The sequence below is a fragment of the Neovison vison genome, chromosome 6 (assembly GCF_020171115.1).
Source record: "Neovison vison isolate M4711 chromosome 6, ASM_NN_V1, whole genome shotgun sequence".
Taxonomy (NCBI): domain Eukaryota; kingdom Metazoa; phylum Chordata; class Mammalia; order Carnivora; family Mustelidae; genus Neogale; species Neogale vison.
This window is the reverse complement of record NC_058096.1, coordinates 72,485,320-72,491,438: the sequence shown is the minus strand read 5'-3', so window position 1 is coordinate 72,491,438 and position 6,119 is coordinate 72,485,320. Positions and strand designations below refer to the sequence as shown.

The window sequence follows — 6,119 nt, the reverse complement described above, 5'->3', positions numbered from 1 at the left end:
GTATCATGCTTAGCGAAATAAGTCAAGCGGAGAAAGACAACTATCATATGATCTCCCTGATATGAGGAAGTGGTGATGCAACATGGGGGCTTAAGTGGGTAGGAGAAGAATCCATGAAACAAGATGGGATAGGGAGGGAGACAAACCATAAGTGACTCTTAATCTCACGAAACAAACTGTGGGTTGCTGGGGGGAGGGGGGTTGGGTGAAGGGGGGTAGGGTTATGGGCATTGGGGAGGGTATGTGCTTTTGGGTAAATTGGAAGGGGAGGTGAACCATGAGAGACTATGGACTCTGAAAAACAATCTGAGGGGTTTGAAGTGGCGGGGGGTGGGAGGTTGGGGTACCAGGTGGTGGGTATTATAGAGGGCACAGCTTGCATGGAGCACTGGGTGTGGTGAAAAAATAATGAATACTGTTTTTCTGAAAATAAATAAATTGGGGGGAAAATTATTCTGTTTGAAAATATGTTTTACTTGATTCTCACATCTGCATCATGAGATAAACATCAATACCATTTTTTCAGAGGAAGAAACTTCATCAAGAGGTAATGACAAAAGATGGAATGCTAAGGAATTTCCCCCTCCTTGTTGTAATTGCAATGAAGGAAAATTGAAATATTGGATAAAAGGTGAGAAACATGACAGCTTCTGGAAGATAGCACAGCTCATGGAAGAGCATGGAGAGTTGCCCAGTCTCAAAGTCCTGCTAGAAATCTGGTCAGGCAGGCTAATCTCCTCACTCCATTTTCCAATGGTCCGGAATGGCGTGGTGGTGCGTCTTCACTGGAGGGTGTGGCAGAGATGGGCTGGGTGCTAAGGTTGAGGTGGCGGTGGTGCATCTTCACATACTATCTAAACAAAAAGTAAGCAGTGGATTCTAAAATATTCTGTAATTACCTCGCTTAGTGGTAAACTTTCTTACAGTTCATTAAACTTTCTTACAGTTCTTCGTTCTGCTGCTTCTCCACAAGGGAGCCAGTCATATGAACTCATACAACTTTGAGATGTGTAGTTGCTGGGTTTACCTCAAGATTCAATTCCAGCAGAGATGAATATGCATCCGGGCACCTGTGGAGGAAAAAGAGCCTAATCATGAGACAGGTGGTGTAATGTGAGCAACTAACGAACTATGATGATGGTGGTGGTGGTGGTGGTGGTAGCAGCGAGCTCTTTCTAGTGCTCCTATACTGCAGGTACCATTCTGATTGCATGGACTTCCTATGATGTACTGACTCATTCAATTCTCATGATCCTGTGAGAGAAGATTACTATAATAACCCCAATTTTACAGATGAAATTTTAAAAAAGTATCTTACACCAAGGAACCCAACTAGCTTATGTCCACAAAACCATTATTTGACATGGCTCCAGAGGCTACATTCTAAACTACTATGCCTTGTGCTTCTTTCATCTCTGTGCGGTATGTGGTATGTCATTGTGTGTTAACTCAGAAATATAGGAAACAGAAATAAAGGAAGACGGTAGTATGTTACCTCCTGTGTTCTCTCAAGTTGAGGTTTATGATGGGATGCCCACACGGCTTTGAGGGGTTTTGTCTAAGGGTATGCTCTCTCCTAGAGATGTGCTTTTTGCTTCTGCTAGTATCCCAGTGGTGTTTCCGATCGAAGACCACTTTTATGCTGTTCTGTCAGTTTGCTGCTTCCCAATGGATGTATCCATTTTAAATAGGAAAACCAAAACAATGAGGATAAGTCTTAGTTACAAATCCTCAGTGAGCAATTTTTTTTCTTTACCTATAGCACAAGCCTGAACAGTCAAACTTTCTCTTGAGCTCTGTTTGCCAGTGGAATTTTTTTTTTCTCGCTCACACTTTACACTGAAGTGTATCTCTTTGAAAGTTCCCATTTTATTGGTATTCTCTGTTCCAGTACTACATCTTTGCTTCAGCCCATGGCTCATCACCTGTCTCATCTTAGCAGCTTAAATCTAAGCCACGGCCAATAAAGATTTGTAACTCTTCTCTAGGATGCCAGAGCAAGTGTCAGCCTGTATTTAATAGTCAGAAATTTCAGATTGTGCCTGATTTTGACCTCTACTAAATTTTCTCACTCTCTTAGGAGCTTCACTTTCCATTTACATAGCTTTTGGTTATACTTTATATATGGTTATACTTTTTGGTTATACTTTAGCTATGTATGTAGTATGTATGCTAGGTTTTAAGATAATCTTGCTGTATTGCCAGCAATGGAACTGATCTATTTTTTAACAGCACATAATTTTATTATAAAATAAAATATTCAGGGGATAATGCTTTAATGTAAACACAAAATTTAAAACAATTTGAACTTTCATATTATTAGGATTTGTGTAGACCTAATCTACAACTAAATGTTTTTCTATTTGAAATTATTTATATGAATTATTTTTCTATCATATTATCGAATTCCAGATTCTCTTAAAATATGTTTAATGTTTCTAATACTGTTGTTAGATAAAAAGAGATTCACCTAAAATGTGCCATCTCTCCTGCAATCCAGGCTCAGATAAATTTATTTTGGAAAATTATAGAAAGAATCCTCACCTTGAGTAGTTTTAACATGTTTGCTCAAATTGTCTTAGCTAATAGTTATTCAACATAATTTATTTGAGTTTTAATTCTTTTCATTATAACTGTTAGAAACAAACAGAAATTGGTGTTTTGGGTTTTGTTATTGTTTTGTTTTGTTTTGTTTTTTAGAATTTTTGACTATGAAGGAATAGGCTCATAGAGAGAGACTGAAAGAAGCAATTTGAATAACAAAATAATTCTCTGGTTTCACCCCCCAACCCTTGTTAGTCTACTATAGGGGGCAGCACCAGCTCATGGGCTCTTCAGTAAACTCTGCTCATTGTTTTTTTCTTCAGCCAAGAATATATTGGTACTAATCTAGAACTTTTAATAAATAGAATCAAGGGATTTTGGAGTTAAAGGGGCACTAAGGACTGTCTACTCTACACTCTATGGTATAAATGAAGAAACTGAGAGAGGCCCAGATAGTGCCCAAAGCTACACCAGGAATTCGTACTTAGAACCAAAAGTAAAAGTGCAGATCTCCACTTATATTCCAGTTTCCTTCCACCGCACCAAAAATTTAACAGTGATTTTAAAACAATGTGATGCAACATCTTTCATAACATTGGAATCTTAGCGATTTAAAAAAAAAAAAAAACTGTTTCAAATTGTTCTAATGTTCTACATCATTTTTTAAAGTTAAAATTGATTTTATTAATATGTTCTCTCTCCCCTCCAAACTTTCTCCCCCAAATAAATATCCCCTCATTTGAAGGGGTGGGAGAGTCTTAGGGCCAGTTTGGAGCCCGTGCCTACTCCCTCAGGCAGAGGGCCTGGGTTGGAATTTCAGTACATCTGAGAGGGTGGGGCCTGGCGGTGTGCCTGTCCCTTGCGTTAACCTGGCGCTCAAGCCTTGGGCGTGGTGTTGGAGGCGGAGGCCTCGTGCAAATGCGGAGCTTCCTTAGTGCCAACTGCCTGGTGTGAGCCAGCGCAGGTCTCCTTTTCTATGCTGGAACCAGAGACAGGGTAGTCGCAGAGCCTCTAAGCCTCCTCTGAGCAGAGACCCAGGCCTCACAAAGGTCATACCCGTTTCCATCTTTCCACCCCGCTGTTCGGTCGAGTCTGGCTTTGGCTGTCTGGAGGGAGGACTGAGGGGCAAGGGCTGGCTCCTGATGAAAGAAGGAATGATGAATGGGTGGGGCCTCCTGCTGGCCGGCGCGGGACTGTCCCTGTCCTTTCTGGAAGGCACTCCCGCCGGCCTCCTGGATGGGAGTAGTAAACTTCCCTTTCCTGCAGCACCAGCTGCTGACCAAGAAGCCAGAAAGCAGTCCCACCCAGCGGGAGGGCTAGGCTTACCTCCCCACCCCACGCCCTCCCGCCACAAGATGGGCCACAGCCGCGGGATGGGAGTGTAGTCGCGCAGTGAAAGTTCTCCTACACCAATCCGAACGGCCGTGCAACGCTGCTTCTGCGATCGAGAGCAGCAGCGGCTGAATACGGCACATAGCTGTGTGTGTGTGTGTGTGTGTGTGTGTGTGTGTGAGAGAGAGAGAGAGAGAGAGAGAGAGAGAGAGAGAAGCAAGGACAGATGCCTCAAAGCGTGACAAAGGAGTACACAGGACGGCAAATCTCTTAAAGCAGGTTTGCATTCTCCCCTACGTGTAGGAACGCAGAGAGTTAGTCTTGGGATAAGGGAGGAGCAGGATGTTTGGGCTAGCAGTCTCCAGGTGCAGAAAGGAGGGACTGAGGGTCACATCCTTTCATAGCTCCTAGCTTATGCCCCGTCCCTGGGCATCGTGTGCCATGGAGATGGTGGGATCCTGCCCCATTGCGTTCAATAGCCCGAGAACAGGAATGCGGCTTACGTTTCAGCTGTTTGCACAGTTACTCCTTAGGGCTTGCAATGTATTTTCTTAAGAATAACTCCACAGGAAGCTGGAAGGGCTGCGGAGAAGCCCAGGCAGAAGGCACTGTGAAGTCGCCGGCAGGGCATGACGTGTAGTCCGTGAACTTGCGTAAGTCTGCATTCCAGGAGCTGTCCCGAGGGCTGGGCTGGTGCCTGGCAACCTGCTCCTGGGCCGAGGCTCCCAGGAGCGCCCCCTCCAGTCCCAGCACCAGGAGCTGCAGAAGCAACGCGAGCCTCGGGCTTGGAACCATGGTACGGATCTGGCGGCCGCTGCCCTCTGTGTTCTAATGTTCCAACGCGGTTTTAAGCACATAATTATAGTCTACCTCAATAAACCTGAGTATAGTCTACCTCAATAAACCTGAGTTATAGTCTACCTCAATAAACCAGAGTAAATTTCTAACTATAGAGAGGAAACTAAATTACCGTCTTACAACAGCAACAGAAATATTTAAATTGTTTACCTCATGGGGAACATAGAAGTTTATGTATTTGTCCATTCATCCATTGATACAATGATGGACGTGTATATGCATATTTATTTGTGTATATATGTACTTGTAAAAGGCTATTATTTGTTTGCTAGATTTTCCTGCTTTGAAGAACTGTTATTGTCAGTTCGAAAGGAGTGTCAGTCCAGCAAAGACAATGAGGCCATTACCCTAAGTAAGGAAACCCAATACAGCTAATGGGAAATTGAGCACAATGCTTGCCTAGATGGGACCTAATGTAGCTTCATGTTGGCCTGACAGGTGGCATACAGATGGCATAATTTGATGGGGAATATTTTATTCAGGAATCAGGCATACAAGTTGACAGTCAGCTATATACCTGGCAGATTTCAGTGTCTATTTTATTCCCTTCAATTGCTTTGCTATTATTTTCTCTACTGGTAAAAATTTTCTGTTTTTCTCTGCATTTCATATGTTTGCATATCTCTCCCCATTCTATTTGGTTTTGTGATTCTCTGTTTATGACATGTTCATGCCACTGGTTTGAGATGTGGTCATGGGACCTGCCTCGACATGAAAATCAGGGAGAACTTACACTGTTTTGTTTACTGATAGCTCTGTAACTTTCAAAGGGAAACTCTATATTGCTGGTGTTTTGAGAGATTACTTTGTGAATGAAACCACCTGGGAGACAGACACAGAAAGGAAATACAAAGTATTTTTATTCTGATAAGGCTATTTTAAGGACATGTGGTGTTCTCTGCAGCAAAGGTTTACAGAATGGTGTAGAATCAGAATTACCCTCTCAGTCTCAGGCAGAGCTAGAAAACCAGAGTGATCCCTGGTAGAAGCTTGACCCTATAAAACATACCCCAAAGAGGAGCTAGGAATGTGTGCCTTCTGTAAGATACGTTGCCTCCCCAAAGAGACACAAAAAGAGTGGTCTGAGACACTTTGGCCCAGTTCCTTTCTCCAACTCAGTGGCTGGGTTAGTCAATCCTACTCTCTGAGGCCAGTGCATGAGAGGATGGAACAGCTAGGAGTGCTAAGGCCGCTGCCATTACATGGGGGATGTCCAGACGGGAATATAATTGTGGTAGAGGTTGTCTGGTCCTCTCCCATCTCTCTTCCCATTCTCCCCTTATGTTATATAGCGCCCAAATTCACAGTGAAGCCTGGAAGAAACACAGCATTTCCCTGAAGTGGTGACATGACAAAGTTCTAGTCCATTAAAAGTGAAGTAATTG

The 6,119-nt window shown here is 43.2% G+C and overlaps 1 long non-coding RNA gene across 1 annotated transcript; it reads right to left on the bottom strand.

Annotated features, from left to right (window-relative positions):
* Positions 1–430: 430 nt before the first annotated feature.
* On the bottom strand, positions 431–4,523 carry LOC122910438. The gene is made up of 3 exons (XR_006385223.1): positions 4,380–4,523; positions 945–1,070; positions 431–854 (listed from the first exon to the last, which is right to left on the bottom strand). It is a non-coding gene; the product is annotated as an uncharacterized LOC122910438 (long non-coding RNA).
* Between the last annotated feature and the right edge of the window lie 1,596 nt (positions 4,524–6,119).